At 38.0% G+C, this 19746-nt stretch overlaps 1 protein-coding gene across 3 annotated transcripts in view; it reads left to right on the top strand.

Moving 5' to 3' along the window:
- The first annotated feature begins 4412 nt into the window (after positions 1-4412).
- Positions 4413-19746, top strand: part of myo16 (myosin XVI) — a 111214-nt gene continuing 95880 nt past the window's right edge. The window contains exon 1 of one of the 3 annotated variants that reach the window (XM_008401520.3): positions 4413-4569. The gene's annotated coding sequence lies outside the window, so the exon portion shown is untranslated. Of the gene's footprint in view, positions 4570-11614; positions 11634-13846; positions 14080-19746 lie in introns of those variants that run through there. The other 2 variants (XM_008401529.3, XM_008401512.3) reach the window with 2 other exon arrangements.

Below are 19746 nucleotides of genomic sequence, written 5' to 3'. Positions count from 1 at the left end.
GTAATCAAGCCAGGAGGTGATGAAGACATTTTTCTACCCCCAGATTGATTTGTCATTTCAAATATGGAGTCAAAGAGCCTAGCTTGCACAGTGGCGCAGTTGGTAGAGCTGCTGTCTTGCAGTAAGAAGGTGCCAGGTGCGTATCTGGGGATTTTCCGCATGGAGTTTGCATGTTTTCCCTGTGCAAGCGAGGGTTCTCTCCATGTACTCCAGCTTCAGTGAAAGCATCAGCACAAACAAAATTATCGGACACCAAGCCACACACCACAGCATCATCTTGCAGAGCTGTAGTAATGCTGCATTCACCAAAGATCTTTCGTAGTTCCTAAATTTGGATAAAAACCAAACTTTTTAAACGCACAAAAAATTGGGGATTGTTTTTTTTTTTTTTTTTTTTTTTATTTCCTTTATTTAACCAGGTAAACCCCATTGAGATCCAGATCTCATTTTCAAGAGAGACCTGTGCAGAAGTCTGCAGTACACAGCAACCTGGTTACAAAATAAAATTGATTAATACATATACACAAGTATAAAACAGTATAAAACAATTCATACTGTTTTATAACAAAAGAATCTCGTTGCCTGTTTTTAAGAATCACTCGAAATAAGTCCAGTGAAACCAATTCTGACATTTTGATTTCAGACTGGAGCTGATTCCAGGCTCCAAATATGTTTTACCATGTGAAGACATTATTCATTATTTATTTCTAATTAGCATTTGACAAAACAAAAGTGCTTTGTAACAGTTTTATTTTTTAGCAAAACATGCATCCTACAACACACTATATTCTTCCTCTTTGTCACACACAGTAATTCTGTCCATTAATCCAAACAGTTTGACAGAGCCTTGTGGGTGGTCACTTCTTCATTTGGTCTTTTGCCTTTGTTGTCATGGCTCCTCTTGACTACACAACAAATCAAGATAGCAACTGAAGAAGGCAGACTAAAATGTGGGTTTGCGCAGACAGTGTTCAAAATGACTTAATGGATAATGGCAATTTTTAATGGAAGAGTAGATGGACATAATGAAGCTACAATATATAACGGAGAGCAGACCGGGCTATGGGAAATCAGAGGAGCTCTTTGATGGGCCTACTGCGCTGTTTACCACAGCAGGCGACAGAACAAACAGCAATTGAGAAAAAAGTGAAAGGAGGGAGGGTACGAGAGAAGAGGGGTGCGGAACTCAGATCTCTCCTACAAATGTGTAAAGCGTGATGCCGCTCTCCCTCCCTTTAGGCCAGAAATATCTTTGTGCGATGCCATGGTGACGCCTTGTGTGTTTGCGGAAGCTGATGTCACTGTGGGCTCGGCTCTCAAAAGAGAAACCAGCGTCTGACCGGAGAATCAGGAAATGAGACCAACTGTGTGTACACATGCTGGCACTGTATGTAGTTCACACGCTATACCATCATCCTTCAAGCACAAAGAACAGCTGATGCTCCAAACATCCGTGGAGAAAAAGGTCAACGTTTTGAAAAATGTAGTGAAGCAACATAGTGGACACAAGACAGCGACACTACTGTTCCAGCAGTTTCCAACTGGTATGGGGGGGAAAAGCAGCGCAAAATTGATTACAAGCAACTTTAATTATAATCTGACAAAACACAACGTAAACCACAGTCACACAAGTGCAGGACACATGACTTATTATGAAATTATGAACTTTGTGAAAGCAGAAGGCGAGGTTGCACGAACAGCTTAACGAATTACAGACACAGTGAGAATACGGAACAAGAGCGACTGCAAGGAGATAAAACAAAACAAGATGAACACTGTGTAAAACCTCAGAGGGCACAAAAATAGCATAACAAGGTCAAACAAACAAACATACACAAATAATTACATGCATACTTTTAATTTTCCCTTGTTTCCGATACTGCAGATAAAGCAAATTCAGCAGCTGTACCTTACTGCATTCTGCAGAGGGTTTAAATGTAAACTAAATGTACTGCATTAAACTGATTATTGTTGAAGAATAGGTTACTAAAAGAGCAATATCTGCTTCCTCATTCTTCACACGTTCTTCTATTTGCTGGATCATACCATGCCTTTTCTCCATCTGTGCATTACTGCCCTCCATCCTCCCTTTCTCAGTTTGGTAGCTTCAGGACAGGTCTGACTGATGAGGAGGGCCAAAGGTGATCCTGAATCCTGATTGTAGCATCCAGCTTGCTCTGCTCTTTGCAAGGAAGCGGCGCAGAAGTTCACATCCTGCAGCCACATCCACAGAAACTCACTCTGTACATATGTTCGCCTTCACCTTTTCCGCCCTCAACATCCAAAAATGTACTTCGCTTAGACAATCTCAGGGTGCTTTAATATGGAGCATGGCTATTCCATGTACATACTTACATACTTATATAGTATTTTGGGATTAGTTTGATCTACTGCCATCAGCTCAGAGTTATCTGGCTGATCCACAGCCCTGCTGCTGAACTGACTGAATAGCTGCCTGGATTTCCAGTTTAAGCGAGGATTTGGTTTATCTATAAATGAGATTTTGCAACATGTAACTGTAAAATCTAAGCTACATGCTCTGTGCTTGCTTTGTTGCAGTTTTTATACCAACTTGGTGTGACCTAACAAATCAGATTTCAATTTCAAAAACATGTCTCGAGTTTATTCCTTTTTACCATTGTTCAGCTGTATTATGTTGTTCCCTCCGAACAACATGAGATCTACTTAAATATAAGATGATCAATAATTAATGTAGCTGTGCTTCTGTGTATAAAATAATCCAGTAGGGGGACAATCTGCATAAGGAAAGAATGAAAAGAACATCATCTTTGTTCATGTTCATCTTTATCCGACAATTTTCTCAAAGACACGAGGCTTTCATACTGCAGATCAGAGGGGGGGAAACATCAAATGGATGAGTGGATAGAGATTTCTGTCCTAACCCTCCTGGCTGCAAATCTCTACTCTTCTTTATGCCTGCTTTGGAAGTCACTCACATATGCAGTCACATTTGCCTTCACACACAAACACATTTCAATAGTATTTGACGGAGTGTCCACTTTTTTTGTAAAATGCTGGGTTTATGTAACTTATGTAGCTCACCCTATAAAGGGCAAATAATCATTTTCTTCTCCACATTGATGGTGGGATGGAGCAGGAGATTTATTTAGGTGCTCTCCCAGTTACCTACTGCTGAAGAAAGAGCTAAACCTCTATTTACATCCCCATCTATTTTCTCAACCAATGTTCAGTAGCTATGGGGGAAAAAAAGAACAATATCCTTGATACAGTTGGCTATAGGTTTTCTGGACTCTGTTTTGAAGGGACTCCGGTATACGGTGGGGCCTCAGAGCCAATGATTCCCCGAATGGAGCCAGGCGAGATGGTTCAGGTATTTGATTAGAATGTCTTCTGGGGCCTCACTTTGACTCTTTTTCAGGCACTGAGAGGAGTCACTGGGGAAAAACAAGAACCTGCTAGAGGGACTATAGGTTCTTAGAAGGCCTTGAAAGGATGAGAAATGTGCCACTGGGGAGAGGGATTTCCCTCAATCTTGAGTTATCAGAAGACAGTGGATGAATGGATACAAGAACATTCACATTCCACTTTATTAGATACATCTGTTCAGCTGCTTGCTAACAGAAACAACAAATCAGCCAATCACACGACAAAAACTCTGCATTTAGGTATCTATACATGGGACTCGCTGAGTTTAAAATTGAACATCAAAATGAGGGGAAATGGATTTCAGTAACTATCCACATGTAATGGCTGTTAATGCTTAGCTTAAACTCCTCTGCTAAAAATGGGAACCTGAGGCAACAATCCATACAGAGCCACCAACATAGAACTTTTTTTTTTCACTGTCATGGCACATCCTTGTAATGGCTACCTAATAGACTAAAATATTGATAAAACGTAAAGTATAAATAAAATTAATTTTAAAAACAGCATGTTTCTCTGTTTCATCCTGTTCAGAATCATAATGTGGAGAATGAGAAGTTCAAAATGAGATACGAGAGGTGGGATAAAATGGAGTTGGTTTTTCTGCTCGTCCCAATATCCTGCAAGCTTCACTGTATTTTCTCAGAGTTTAGTTCTCCTCTACTATCCGACTACATCACACACAGGCACATAATACACATGTCATACAGTGTAAATAGTAATGTGTCACTTATTCCCACCATCTGCTTATGGGCTTTTGATAAGCACTTGTAATTAGAGATTTAAACCTCTCTCTCTCTCTCTCTTTCTATTTCTCTTTACAAACACACAAGCACAGGCACTGATGTGTAAACTCCTAAATCTCCCTCCATCGTACTCTCACTGACTCTCTCCCTTTCAACTACTCCCCCTGTCTTTCACCCAAACTCCCCACCTCCCCCCTCTTTTTCTCCTCCCTGCCTCTTAAACTCTCACTGGCTCTCTGGTGGGATGTCAGTGGAGGATTTCAAGCCTGTTGGTGTGGATGTAGGGCGAACTGGGAGTTGGTATCTCTCACGTTTGTTCTGTATCTTAGATCTCTTCAGCTGAGACCAAGCTATTTCTGGATTTTATTTCCCAGCTGGAAACAAAATAATACTTCAAATTACAGTGAAAGACTCTGAGGTATGGTGCTCATTCTCTCTGGTCTTGTTTTTTTGTTTCTTTTTGGTGTATGTCACATGAGGCCCAGAAGCACATTGTTGAGTATTTTTTTGAAATATTTAAACTTTGATAATTTATTATTTAGATGGAAGTTTCTTTGTTTTCTGTTTTTGTTTTATTTTTACAATAAGATTGGATGTCTTGTCTCTGTCTTTAAAAGTTACAATTATTTTTGTTTGTTCTTGATCCATGCATGCATGCATGCAAAAAAAAAATTATCCAAATTAGACTCCAATTTTTTTAGCTTGATGTTTGGACACAAAACACACGTCTCTTTACCTTAGAGATGTCTGAATGTCTGCTGAAAATGCTCTCACTTATATAAAACTTTGGGTATTTTTCATCTAAACACTGGAACTGTGTGGTTTTTGTAATATATATACATGTTTTTTTTGTGTGTGTGTGTGTGTGTGTTATCCTAGACTTTAACCAAACAGCTTAGTGGATCTGCTTGGCTTAAAGTTTTAGATATTTGCACAGAAACTGTGCAAATATAATATGAAAGTGTTACATGTATTCTTTTGCATTACTGGCATTCTTGAGCAGCAAGTTGAAAAGGTCACAACAGTTGCTGGTACTTTCACTCCTTCGCACCTTCATTGTTTTGGTTGAATTATATTAGCCTTCTTTGGAAATGAATCACACCCATCTGCAGTGGGATGATCTTACCATAAATCAATACATATCTACCAGGGTTAATGTGAGATTGGCACTGCATGATAGCCTTAGTGGAAAATAGCATGGTTTTACAAGATGAAAACATTTACACAGCAAATTTAAACAGAAATATATTCCTTAAATGTTAGGAAAATAAAAGTTTAGATATCTTCTTACAGCTTGCTGATCATTAGCAAACATTTGGGGAACAGGGAGTACTTCACGACTCAAGTCAGGCCTGCATGTTCTCACATCTTAATAAAGGGACTTTTAACTTAAACATTCATAAGAAACATTTTGAGATTTTGAACGTAATAGATTTTAAAAGCGTATTCATGCCTGTGACATAGAGACGAGACACACCTAATTTGAAAACAGACAAGCCCCAATTATTTTCTTCAGATTTTCTACTTTATTGTAGGAAATAATACCAGCAGGTGGTAAGTTAGAGTTATCACAATCTAACATATCTATTAATAATTTAATGGCCCGAACTGGTTCTCAAAATCACAATCAATGGAAATAATAATAATTATGTAGAAGGATACACAAAATTTGAGCATTTCTTTGACAATTTACCTTCAATTCATGAAAACAATCATATGGTTTAAGTGTATTGGTGTAAAATTAGTTTGAAGATATGAGAGAGAAGGAGGAAAGGACCAAATGGCAACATGTATATGTACAAGAAGAGAGTATAAAGGGCAGTGAAGACAGTGAGGAGAATAGATTTAATGGTCCATAAAGCTTTAGATGCACAAAAAAAATAGCAGAGCATCAGTACAGCTGAGGTTTTGTTTTCTGCCACCTTCCAAAAACAGATAAAAGCCTCAGCTTTTGTTTCACATGAGCTCACAGATGGCCTCATTCAGAAGCAGCATCTACGCGTCCCGGTGACTGCGAGCAGCAGAAGTAGACAAAAAGAAATGAAAGAATGAGGGTTAAACTTGTTGATGTTCGAATTCAGGGATGTTGTGAATTCAGAAGTGTTAAACAGACTGTAAAAAAAATTTTAAAATCCCATCATGGCGTTAAAGAAGCATCGACCATTTCAGAGAGTCTTCTCTTTGTGATGCGCATTTGTTTTGTCTCTCTGCGTACTTGCTACACCCATCTGTCTCCGTGCTCTTCCAAAATTTGAGTGGGGGTTTGTTTTCCTTTCAAGCTAAAAAGATTTTGGCAACAGAACTGCCTCCACAAAACACGATTCGACCCGTGAGGCAGGGAGGGCAGTGGGGACAATAGCAGGGGGCTCAACTTGCAACTGCACGGCCAGGCTGCTGCTATGAGGTCCGTGAGCATGACCCTTCACCCCATCTGCTCTATGGGTACCGCACTTAGGCTTAGCCTGTCCTGTGACCCCAACCTTTTATATTCTTTCTTTTCTGTTACTTGTTTTACTTCACAGTAGATGTTGCTGATGTCTCTGAGAATGCATAATGTCACTAACTTGGATCTGTTGTGATCACAACGGATCACAACAGATCGTGTTGTGTTCAGCTGGTCTCAGACAGAGCATCCACAAGTCATGGGCATGCTAAATTGCTTAGAGCCCTCAAGGTTAGCACCTTTGTCAAATGAATTGGATCTAAAGTTGTTGGGTGGGGGGTTTTGTACATAAAAACAAAGAGTTACTTTTGTCCAAAAAGCCTAAAAATAATGCACACTGTAAACCAAATACATAGCATTTTTACTGAAACTGAAAATTGTGGAAGCATATAAAGTATTTCAGCAATTTGAAAAGTGCAATGTAAAAAATGTAAATGCAACTTTGCCTTTGATCTAATCAAAGAGTGTAATAGGTATTTTCAGCTAAATGTTATTTATTTTACATCCACTGCTCAAGTTTAGGTCTTACTGGGTGTTTTATCAAACTCTGGCTGGTGGTTGATGGTTTAATGGGAGAGGGTCCCCAAGTCCCATTCTGCTGCATTGGACCCATGCAATCTTGGATCAACTTTGGTCTTGAAATCTTTTTCTATCCCTCCTTCCATATAGTAATGAGCTGGTTAATTGGTTACAGGGGGCAAATACACAAACTGGAATAACTGGCCCTTTCTCCAGTGACTTTTCTGTGAAAAAAGGATTTTTGATGAATCAGCAAACCCGCTGGCTGAGCTGCACCACTGGACCCATGTTTAGGAAGATTTAAATAGCTTCTTTCTTGCATGACCAAGAGGAGCAATGCTTATTTTCAAAGGTCAGCTAAAGAGTGCTTTTTCTAAATGTCAAGGCAGTACGATAAAAATATAAACAGCTTAAAGAGGAGAAAAAAGTTGATGTTTTTAAATACTAAAAATTGGAAAATAGCTGGTGGAAAAAAATTTACATTTTTCAAGCTCTGACCCGAAGCTCATCTATTCATAGATGGTTACCACTCACTGGATTTCCTTTGCGAATAATTTTACTGGGATAACCCCCCTTCCTCGGTGCCCGATCGGTGCCCGATCTCAGAAGGCAGACAGTTGACTGAGCAAACTAAGTAGGGGGTTTAAATGAGATTATAGGGTTTACATTTCATCTGGAAGGAAAAGCCACAGGTCAATCTCATTTTTTGTTCTTATATTTCTCAAATTCACACTAGAATGTGGACTTCATTGACGATTTGAAAAGGACAGTAGTGATTTCTATAGGGAAATATCTTCCTTTACTTTTACAATGTAAAAAATTAGAAATGCATTATTATTATCCTACATTACTACTAGTAGTTAGCCTGGTCTTTCAGAACAATAACAAAAGAAAAATCAAATTTTATTTCTGACATGCAAGTAACACAAGCTCTATAAAGGTTTGACGCCATTAGAGCTCCGTAGACAAATCAAATGCAGCATAATTATCCACCTAAACAATATTGCTATAAAGTACAATTCCCAATCAGTCTGTTTTCAAAGCAACATCTCATTGGAATTTTAAGCTACTAATTTTCTAGTTTCCTACATCAACACATAGAAATCCAGTTTTAGATTTAAGGTTTGTTTAGACTTAAAATCCCTTCAATGAAACTACAACCACAGGTTCTGGAGCAGATTGGTTTATGAATAATCATACTGTTCCTTTCCACTGCTTATTTGTGTGATGTTGCTGCTAAGTAAACCTTTTCACTCCATGAACAGCAATAAATTAGCCCAGAGTGAAAACATATTTTTTTGGTATTAAACTGTGCCTTACAGTTTTATTTAAATAAACAAACAAAAAAGCAACTATATTTTAGGTGTAACATGAAAAGCTTGTGTTTTTATATACTCCAACCACTGCAAGCTGCGCTCCAGCTGTTTTGCAGTTTTTTCCGCTGCTGATTAAAAAAAAAGGAAATCCCCAAACTCGTCTTGTACGCAGTTTGTTTTCATCTATACCTTTTCTGTGAAAGCCTACCCGTGCAACCAGCAACACAACTGTAACATCTGTTCCCTGGGATTTAGTTAGTCAATGCTCATCTGTACCGTTTTGTGGTTTTCTTTGTTTAAAAAAAAAGTCACATTTCTGCATAAATTGAAATTGCAAGATGGAGATGTGGACCCTGAGTATTCCTTTAAGAGGGGCCCCTGGGAGTGGACAGTTGGTTGACTCAAACCACAGTAAAGCTAATGACAGGTGGTGGGAAGCACTGCTGGCAGCAGCCACAACATGTTATTTGGGACCGTTCCAGGAGGCTAAGATTAAATCCAAACCTTCGGTTTTAGATTCCCCCTCCCTCCAATCTGATGAAGCTTTGTCATGAAAGCTGAAGGGATTCAGCTTTAAACAGGTGGAGCAGCTGATATGAAGCCTAAGCAAAGCCTGAGTTGACGGTTGTCTTTGTTAGAAGTCTAGGCTGTCTCCCATCTGACCTTATTTCTTTATGAAAATCTTCCAAAATGTTTATGGAGGCATGCTGCTGCTGGAATCTGACTGGTGCCCTGAGTGACTTCCTTCCAAGGCTATCATTAGATGCTGTGTCAGTAGAAAGAAAATCAGTGTCAGGGTCAGCGTCTGGGCTTGCTAGGACATGTTGTAGCTACGTGAGTGTATGTATAAATTAATATTAATCCAATGTTTGAAACTGGAAGGAGAAATGTGCATTTTATTCAACAATGTTATCAAATTTCTCGGTACGAACACAACACGACCCATGAACGTGGAGGCTTAAATGTTATTAGGATAATTCTCTGTGTAGGTGTAGTTACTGAAATCTGGATTTTGCAACATGACTAATGGAGCATGTTGGGGGCAGTGAAGATGCTTTTCAGCAAGCAGGACAACCACAAATGGAAAGAGAGGCCCGCCAAAAAGATGAGAGCAACCACTAGCACATCTGGCTCTTTTTCTGCTGGGCAGGTGCATCAAAAGTAGCCGCTTCAGTGCTCCCATCAACATTAAGTGGATAACACACACATACGCAGTCACTCATACACTGACCCTCCCCCTCACTGCACACAAATACTTGTCCACCTACCCGCTACTTTTGCTTGTAGCTAGATAGGGTGTATTAGAGTGCTGAGTACAAGCCCGGCTGCAGAGCTATGCTAATGATTTGAACAAGATCGGTTAAGCATTCCCTTTAAAAACACTGCTTTGATGTTGCCAAGAAGCTGTGGGGGGAAGTTTCTGTAGAGATGAAAGATAGAGTCTAGCTGTGATGTTTGTGTGCCTCATGTCAAACATGTCATCTCTCACGTTTAACCTTAACCAACTGAAAGTAATAGGGACTGATACCCCCCTCTGTCAGTGCCATGATGTATCCCCATCTGCTAAGCAGAGAAATAAAAACCACAAGAGTGTACTGAGTATGGATGGAAAAAACCATATAGGTGAGATTGATCAAGCGGCAGAAGATGGTTAGGTAAAAGCAAGAGGATCTGAGGTAAAGATAATGTACTTGAGAAGGAAGGAACTTATAGCGTGAGTGGTGATAAAGGACTGCCTCCTAGTCTTGTTATATTCCCTGTCATTTCTGTGAGTGTAGATAAGAGCTCTGAAGCAGGGGATAATTTCAAGGTAAAGTAGAAAGTCAGACCCCAGTCTAGGGGAAATTTCCTCAGATTTAGATTGTAGACTCCCTCCGGTGTGTGTGTATCCCTTGTAATTTCACGCTTCTAAAGGACTTCAATCCCAATATTCTTTGAATGTCTACCTTCTCTCCTCAATCTAATAAACTTTCTATCTTCTACCTTTACACATTTGAAAGTTTACCGTAGACCATGACACAGGGAGTTCATAGAATATTTCAGGATTTTTAAAGTGACACTTTGTTTAAAGATTATGAACAATTAACTTCTTATCCCGCAACTGTCATCTTTACTTAGCATGAGTCCATAGTAGCTGATCTGTTTACTTTGTCCTTTTTGAAGTTTCTTATAAATGCAGCATTGTTTATAAAAAGTAATCATTAATCAAACTTGGCTTGGAGACTGCAACTCTAAGGAGTAGCTTTGTGGAAATAGACGGGACTTTGTGTGAGCAAGCATTTAGGAATTTCCAATTCCTGGCTTAGGGAGACTCAAGGATTTCTCAAACAGGCATAAAGAAATAAACACTGCAAGTATGTTTTTGGTGAAGGGAAATGACATGATGTAATGCTCAAAAAGTCTCCTTTACATAATGCCCTCCTTGTCTTCCCTTTTAAATGTGTATAATTGAAGATTTAGAGCAGGGGTGTCAAACTCCAGTCCTGAAGGGCCGCTGTCCTGCAGTTTTTAGATGTGCCACAGGTACAAAACACCTGAATCAAATGGCTTAATTACCTCCTTCTTGTGTAGGTAAGTTCTCCAGAGCCTTGCTAATGACCTAATTATTCTATTCAGGTGTGGTGCAGCAGAGGCACATCTAAAAGTTGCAGGACACTGGCCCTCAAGGACTGGAGTTTGACACCCCTGATTTAGAGGATGGCTACTTAGGCTGAAACTATCCACTTTAGCTAGTTTTGAATTTTGGTAAAATAATTTTACTAAGATAGTCCTCAAGGGCTACCTTCAAAACCAACTCAGAGCAAGTTTCTTAGTTTGTTGTCTCATTTACATGCAGCATAATGTACAACACAAATCACACCAGATAATCACTCTAGCACCTTTAGACCATGCTGCCTACACAGAATAGATTTCCATTGCAACTCCAGCCAATTACTTTGCAAACCTGAAGAAAAGACAGGACAACTAAAAAAAAATTAGCTCTCTTATCCAAGTTTCATAGCCTCTGGTCACTCACCTTTCAGTCCAGATTTTTGTGACGTACCGAGTCTGCAGGACTAAAATTGCCATCAGCAGGTGGCGCCAAACACAGACTAAACCTAGTAGACCACGAGCAGAAAGGCAAAGTAAACATCGTTTTGAGGACAAAACTGTTGCTCTTCTTGTTTTAACAATTTCGCAACCAAGGAGTTACGAGAGTGTGTGGTAAGAAATGACCAAAATCTATTTTCCTGTACTTTTCCTAAAAGCGACCGACGAAAAAACGTAATGCGCATGAGTATTGGTAGTATTTCGACGTTTAATGGCTACAGGGATTACGTCGCACGCAAGGTGCCGTGGTTGAAGATTGTAGCAAATAAAATCAGGAGTTCGGGATGCTGGCAACATTTGAATTATTAAAAGAAAACCTAAGAAACAAAGCAATTGTGACACTATACACCATATGGCATAGTACACGATGAAAATGAAAACACGTTCGTCGTTCCGTTTGTATCCCGACGGAAGTGACTGAATTAAGGTGAGCTAATTGGAAACAGCTGTGAAGTGACGTGCAATAGATTATACAACAGATGGCAATAATGAATAATAATGTTTCAATTTGTTTAAAAAAAAAAAACTAGAAATACGCGAAACGCCAAGAAACCGAGCGTTATCATTTCCGGTTTGTTTATTTATTTAATTATTTGTTTATTTAATGTTCAGGAAAAAATAAAGGTAGACATAAAGATTATGCTAGCCCAATGTGTATTTTTTAACCTCATGCTTCATGCATTGTATTTTCATCCAATTAGAAATAAAAAATGTTGAAGTCTGTAAAATGGCCCAGCTCCTACCTGGCATTCATCATCAGCATAATGCTTCCATGCTTACAACGACAATTTATAGTATGTATAATATTTAGTATGATATCTACAACAATTAAAACTTATGATAGTGACCCCAAATGGTGAAAAGATGCTTATTTTGTATTTTGCCATGATAGGTTCACAAAATGATTTTTTATGAATGTTCTGCCTTTCTAAGTGAGCGACTTGCACCTTTTACAGAGGTCACTACCGTATATTTTTAAAAAGCAAAGATTCTGCCTTGAAAATAGACATTCTTATATTCCTTTTCAAAAATGAAATGTTAGTTAGTTATTGTAATTAAAGTAGAAGTTGTTTCCAATTTGTAGTACAATCTGGGCTTTGCACAAGCTAATTGTCAATCAGCTAATTTTTGTGTATAGCAGGTAGAATTAATTTCTCATAGGTACAACATGTGTTTGTCCTCAGGTTAGCCAAACACTGTTCTGTCAAACAAAAGTATCAGCAATAAATTCATAGTGTGTGGTATTCTTATTGTATTTTGACTTATCGTGAAAAGTAGCAGAACTCCCACAAACAAAATCAGAGAAATGTGGTGATTACATTTTATTTGGTTAGATTTTAGTATACTAGAAATTAAGTCAATACAACAGCTAAAAGACTCAAATTAGGTAAATTCCAGTCAAATATTAAAGTGGATGTAATCCATTTTAATAATAAAAAAAAACTATTTTAGTAATTTAATTAGGCTAGATTGTTTAATTGAATTACTCAAATAAATTTAGTGGCAACATTTGAGTTTGGAAATTAATTTGGCTGCACTAATTACAAGTATCTGTAGAACTGAAGTCAAGGTCAGTGAGATTGATTTGGTGTGCTATACATTAAACGCTCATCTGCTTTCTTTACCTCCAACAAGATATGTTGTTACTCCTGTTACTTTTCTTGAGCCTTCTAGACGACACAACGTTAGGTTGACTTAAAACACAACAAATTACTTCACAAATTGTACATGAATTGCACGAAGACGTCTCAGGCCCCTCTTTAAAATGTTTTACTTAAATAGCACATACAAATAGACAGAGATTGCAGTTTTTATTTATTAGATTGTGATCTTGGCCAGGTTTTCCGAATCACCTCTCCAAGGTCAATATCAGCATTAATGGCAAAGAAGCATCATGGTAATGATGGTGCTGTCATTAATTATTCATCATCTGACTTAACATTGGATTTGGGGTTGCGTGTGAAGGCAGCAAACTAATACAACTGTCTGCCACTTTTAGTCTTGCAGTTTATGCATTCTTTTTTGTGGCGAGCAGAGAAATCTATTCGATGGATCAGTCAACAGCTTTTTCGTTTTTTGTTTTTTTTTGTTTGGCATGACAAAAAAAACTTCCTGCGTTGCGCACAAATTCGCCAAGACACAGAGGCTACCGTAGGTGAATCCAGGATACTCCCTCTTCTATGAACCTCCTACATTTCTTTTTCTTTTGCTGTGAGATAGTGAAGAGGGAGGTACTTATGAGGCTGAGGGTGTTAACTGCACCCTTCAGATGGAGTAAGTAGGCTGGGCTCACCAGGGTCTGGAGTGAGAATGGGGGGGCGGGTAGGGACGTAGAGAGAAAGAAAGGCAGATGTACAAGAATGTATACGGTTGCAAGCGGTGGAGTTTCCATGACCACGGGAAGGGGAATGAATGAATGACAACAGAGTGGCAGGAACGTGAGAGAGTGTGAAATTGATTTGTGTAGCACGGGGAGACGATCCTGGCTGGGTTTTCACCACGCAGACACATTTCCCTCCTCTCTGTGCACGGGTGTCTCCTGTGGAAGGGGCTCTCTCTGGTAAGGCATTGCTTTTTTTCTCTTCTCTCATACTTCTCACACTCTTGGTTCATTATCAGAATAATATTGTAGGTGTAAGTGCAATTTTTTTCTCTTTTCTTTCTTAACCTTGTGGGAAACAAACATGGATGTATGTGAATGTTTCATTTGCTGCTGCCGATGTGTGTCATTAGGAATGAAGAGAGAGACAGATGTGCCATGCAGTTGTCAGAGTGTCTAAATTTATCACAAGATGCTTATTGGAGAAGAATGTGTGTGTTTCTGGCTGGGAATGAACAGCTGATTGTAGCCAAAAGATTCCTGTGTTCAATCTGTGTTGTTAGTGAATTGTCAAAAGTACAACTAGATTTTAAAGCTCTTATTTGGCTTGATGTTGTGAGTGATTGTCTGAGAGAGTAAGAGACAGATGACTTGTTTGTTGTAATGGTCTTAGTTGTTGGTTTTCTTTGTATTGTTTTTCTGCTTTGCTGTGCTGAAGAGTCCTACTATTCACTTTTGAGCCAACGTTTTATCCAGTTTTTCAATTCGAATTGTTTAGACCTGCTGTTCCACTTTGAGTAAATGTGTTTATTACAAACTTTGTCTAATGGTACTTTAAATAAGATATTACCGCATAATGTTTTTATTATTACATTAATTAAGTTGAAATCATATTTAAAGGGCTTGTATATGCATTTTTGCATTGTGGTCTTTACTAATTGTGGTCAGATTTCAAGTTAAAAAATCTAAAAAATTTTATCTTTATATTAGATGTAGAGAAATATTACAAGAAAATAATAATAATAAAAAAAACAAGAATAAAGTAGCAAAGCATGCAGCCAAAATTTGTCAAAGAATGAAGATTTCATAATCTGGGGCATCACTGTCATAAAACTATGGCCACAAATTAAAGTGTTTTTATTTTGTTGCCAGTGTTAAATGTTTGATTTAAACACCCTGTTAAATTGTGCTTACTTTAAGAGCATAACTATATTGAAAATTAAGATTTTAGTCCAAACAGCATCTGACAAAGTTTCTCATTGCATACAGTGAAGAACATCTGTCTTGTTATTTTGGCCATACTTACTGATGTGATAATTTGAAAGGACACATACTTCAAAGTCTAAAGTTTGTCTGTAGGCGGCTACAGACGAATGTTTCTACCACACTTCATGCTGAGACTCGGCTGTGGCTTAATCGATCTCCCACGTTCTACATGCAGAAATTTACCTACAGGTATTGCCAATTTCCATAGTTTCCAAAGTTTTAATGGTGAACACATGTAAAGCACAAGCTTTCAAATTCATTCTCCTCTTTACAGGTTTTAATGCAATAGGGAATGACTCCAAAAATGTATTGTCATTCAATAAATTGAATGATCTCCTAAAAGCATGTTGTGCTTTTAGGAGATATGTAGCTACATAAGCCTTTTGAAAAATAACGGAAAATTCAACTATTATTTGAGTCTTATGCATTTTAATGTCTAAATATTTATGCATTTACTTATTTAAATCTAATGTTTTAAATATTTTATACTTATGGTGATATGCTTTGATATGGATGCTGGTATGGCATTCCAACTCAGGTGTAGCTCACTTTGCATGGAAATGGATGTGGAAAATCCCCTGAATTGACCCTTGCATGACAAAGAGGTAACGTGAAACGATGAAGATTAGAAATCACAGCAAAGTCGATCAAAATCCATCCAGAATGGCCGCAGAGTAAAGGCATGTAAGAGATTAGATGAGCGGTCAAAGGATTAACATTTAGGTGATTTATAAAGCATTATCTTTTAATAGGACCAGCAACTGGGTCTGGATTCAGAATTTATTTTTTTAATTCTGATTTACAGCTAAATCTGCACAAGGCAACAATTTTATCGAAACATGACTGTTTTATTCAGCAAGAGTATAGAGCGGTGAGTACTAACTGAGTTCAGAATCATAAAGCAATAAGGGTTTAAACTCAGCAGGGGAAATATTATTTTCAGAGTAATCGCCATGTCCAGCATTGGCTCTGTCGGAGGGCTCGGAGCATCCATTATGAATGAGGGAAGATGAATATACATGAGGCTGCTTCCTACAATTTAATTTGAAACTGAGTAAAAAGAAATGACACTGCCAGGTGTAGGAGACTTAGATGCAAGGTGCATTTATGCATACAGTCATGCTCTAAGAAACTTCTTGCCCATGGTATGTTTTAAAGAGAGACCAGTGAAGTTAAAAGGTTTGAGGGCAGACCATTTAAGGCGATGCTGGCATGTTTCTGTTTAAGAGCTCATTTGAGTGCATGGATGCCAGCTTTTAGGCAGAATCGCTGGGGGCACAAGTGGGTCAGTAGTGTAGAGGAATGGAAGAGACTTGGACTTTTATTTTGTCTGAGCACAAAACTTCCCCACGGTAGCAAGCAATCCATCAAAGTTTTGTGTTTTCTTCCCCTTTAATGTGGTAAGTAATAATGTGATGCTAGATCTAGGCCAATGCACTTTAGAGCTTCTGAGCAAGTTTGGTTACATAGTAAATTTTGATATACGTCTCAATCTTTTGCCATTTTGGCCTCTTTCTCTTTTTGATTACTTTTTAAAGTTTTTGAGAAACTGTAATTCAGGTTTTAAATACCTGCATAGGCACCAGCTGCCCTGTGACACAGGAAGTGTAAACAAGTAGACTAATAGATAGAGTATCCACAGAATACACTTGCAACATAAATTATATTGGTACAAGTCTGTTTTTAACTGGGGTTCTGTGGAGAAGATGTGAACAGATATTATCCTAAATGCAAAAGATAGATTTAATTAGCAACATTTGTTTGGATTAAAAAATGAACATTGCAAATTTTGCCTAATTCATATTGAAAAGTCTATGTCACACTTCTGTGATGTAAAATAGTAGGTTTATCACAGACCAACACAGAACCAAAGAAATAACATCAGGAGCAATATAGTTTTATCTGAAATCCAGAACAGTGGTTTTGGAAATGGATTGTCTCCAGTCTAGGTCAATAATTAGCATTTTGAAGACATCTCAACATTTTCTTTCTGTTGCTCTCAGCAGATAAATAGGAGCATGATGCGAGCTGTGTAATGTTTTTCTGTCAAACTCACTCCAGCTTGTCTTATTACACACATCATTTTTCAAGTTTTGTTTTTCCTCTGCCTCCATTCCTCTGGAAATTACTTCTGTGAAGCCAGAACCAATGGTTGAGGGCAATGATGACAAATGTCTGTGAGAGATGGAACAGCACAGAATGTCACTGTTTGTGCACATTTGCTCAAAAGAACAACAGAACAGGCATCTTACTGATGATTGGTGCTTGACTTTTGGAGGAGCTCTGTGTAAAGCTTGTGAGCATAAGCTGAGTGGTAATGTGGGCTAGTGTTTGGAGCCAACTGTGCACAAGTCTGTCGGCTGACTGTGACTCACTGGAACAGTGTTTGTGCGTCTGCCAGTGGTCATTGGTTTCATCCTCAGTCGTCAGGGAACACAATCATTGAGTAGGAGGATGCTGTCCCTGTACTGGGAACTGCTTGACTCAAAGCTGTTACGGTGGTTTGTGCTATTCTTCTTCTTCTCTTTTTTTTGTCATGGGTATTGATTGTCTCCTGCTGAGGCTTGCATGTGTCTTTTGTGCTCAAGTGTTGTCTTTTGTGCCTGCGTTTTGAAGCCGGGAGCGAGAAGTAAAAGACAGACAAATGCCAAACAAGAGCTGAACTCTCTTCCAGCATGAAGTGGTTGATGGAAGAAAAAGCAATTTAAAAAAAGAATGGATCCATAAGGAAGAAGGTTAGATGCATTGTGGATAAAAGAAGAAAAAGAAAAGAGAGAAATTAACTCATAAGTTATTGTTACAGCTCCCCTCAGTCTCTTTCGGATGTTTCAATTATTAATTTTCTTCATTTGTCTTTCTAATTTCTCCTGACTCTGACGTCTTTTTCTGCTCTTTTTGTAATGCCACTGTGATTTCTTATTTCTCCTGACCAGCAAAGATAAATGGGCTCAATCTCCATCCCGATCTTCAAGCAATTACCAGCACAGATGTTACCGCTTTGTCATTTCCTCATGTCTTTTGTTGACAGCTGAGTCCTCAACTGTAAAAAAACAGAGGAGTTCAGATTTTAGTGGTATTGATATATATATATATATATATATATATATATATATATACGTAAATATCTTAACTTATTTCATTTATTACATTTCTTAGTTATTCATTATTAATATTAGGTTCCTTATTGCCTTGTTTAATTTGGGTTAACATTCCAAGACAAGGTTAAGACATTAGTATTTATTTAACCAATTTCAAATATTTAAATTTAGATATTAACATTTTGTTACTCTTTGCATTCCAACAACAACAAAAATAATAATAGATTTGTTAAATTACTTACATTTCAACTTCTTTCCAGTTGTTTAAATAATGCAGTCAAGTTCAGTTTATTATTCAAATAGGTGAAAAGTTTACTATCTAGCAAACCTAGCTGCCATCATTTGTCAACATTAGTTCATCCTCCTGAATGTACACTTTCGGTAAACTGAAATTCTTTGAAAAAGATAGGATCAAGTGTATAGAAAGGAAGCCTATTATTACTTGTAGCAATATTTTAGCTGATGATCCCTTCCAGGAAGGTTCAACAGCATCACAGAACACCAGGCCAAATGTAACTCCTTTAGAAAAAAACCCTGAAAGATAACATTAGTTTAACCAAAAACTAACGGTGAAAATGGTCAGTTTGTCCTCCAGCAACCTAAGCATATTTCAGCTTATTTCAACACAGACATCTCAACATGACCTGAGCCAAAGTTTTAATTTTGGTTGTAAGTTGACAGTGTTTCTGCCTCACAGACTGGAAGCTGATTCCACATGAGTTTAAAATGGGAGTTAAATGAGATGTACTTGTCAAAGATGGCACAAAACATAGCTGATCTTATTCACACGAGTCCAAGATGTCTCACTTCAGCTGTAACCCAAACAAAATCCATATTACCATTCACACTTGAGTCAGTCAACGCTTAGATCAGGTGCCGTCACTGCAAGTGTGCAGGGTGAGCAAAGGCTTTCAATAGTGTTGCATCAGATTACGTAATGTTATTATTAGGTCATATCTGGGAGACTTGAATCCCAGTTGTGATAATTCTGTAGCCGAGGTGCATGTGTGCAAATATTGTACATGGTACGGTGTCAAATACACAGTGTGGCAATGTTAAAGTATTATTTATCTGACATTTATTATTATGATCCCATTGCTGACATTTTTTAAATATTCAGCAACACCTCTTCATTCTTGTTTATCTCTTTGTTTGTCTGTGTGCTTTTTGCAGCTGATAGTTCATCCAGACATGTAGCTACAGCACACAAACTGAAGTTATAGTACTTTACCTAGAGATGAAATGCTTCATGTATTTATTCATTTGTTGAAATTGGGGTCATGTGCAGTAGTGACTTATGGTAGACTGAAATAAAGTTTTTTTTTCTCTGTTTGAATAAAAAATATTTCTGAAAAGTGATTCTCAGAAGAACCAATAATTTGTCACCTAAACCTAGCAATTCATCAAATACTTGTTTTTCATGACATGTCAAAATGTGTCATTTTTAACTCGTCATGAAAGTTCTCAATATTACAACCAAGTTCACAAACATGCTTTGATTTTGAACCGTCATAACTTCTGCTGGCACGTCGACTGGTTTAAC

Source organism: Poecilia reticulata, chromosome 2, assembly GCF_904066995.2.
Source record: "Poecilia reticulata chromosome 2, P_reticulata-male-v2, whole genome shotgun sequence".
Taxonomy (NCBI): domain Eukaryota; kingdom Metazoa; phylum Chordata; class Actinopteri; order Cyprinodontiformes; family Poeciliidae; genus Poecilia; species Poecilia reticulata.
The sequence above is the reverse complement of the archived record's forward strand: the minus strand, read 5'-3'. Positions and strand labels throughout refer to the sequence as shown.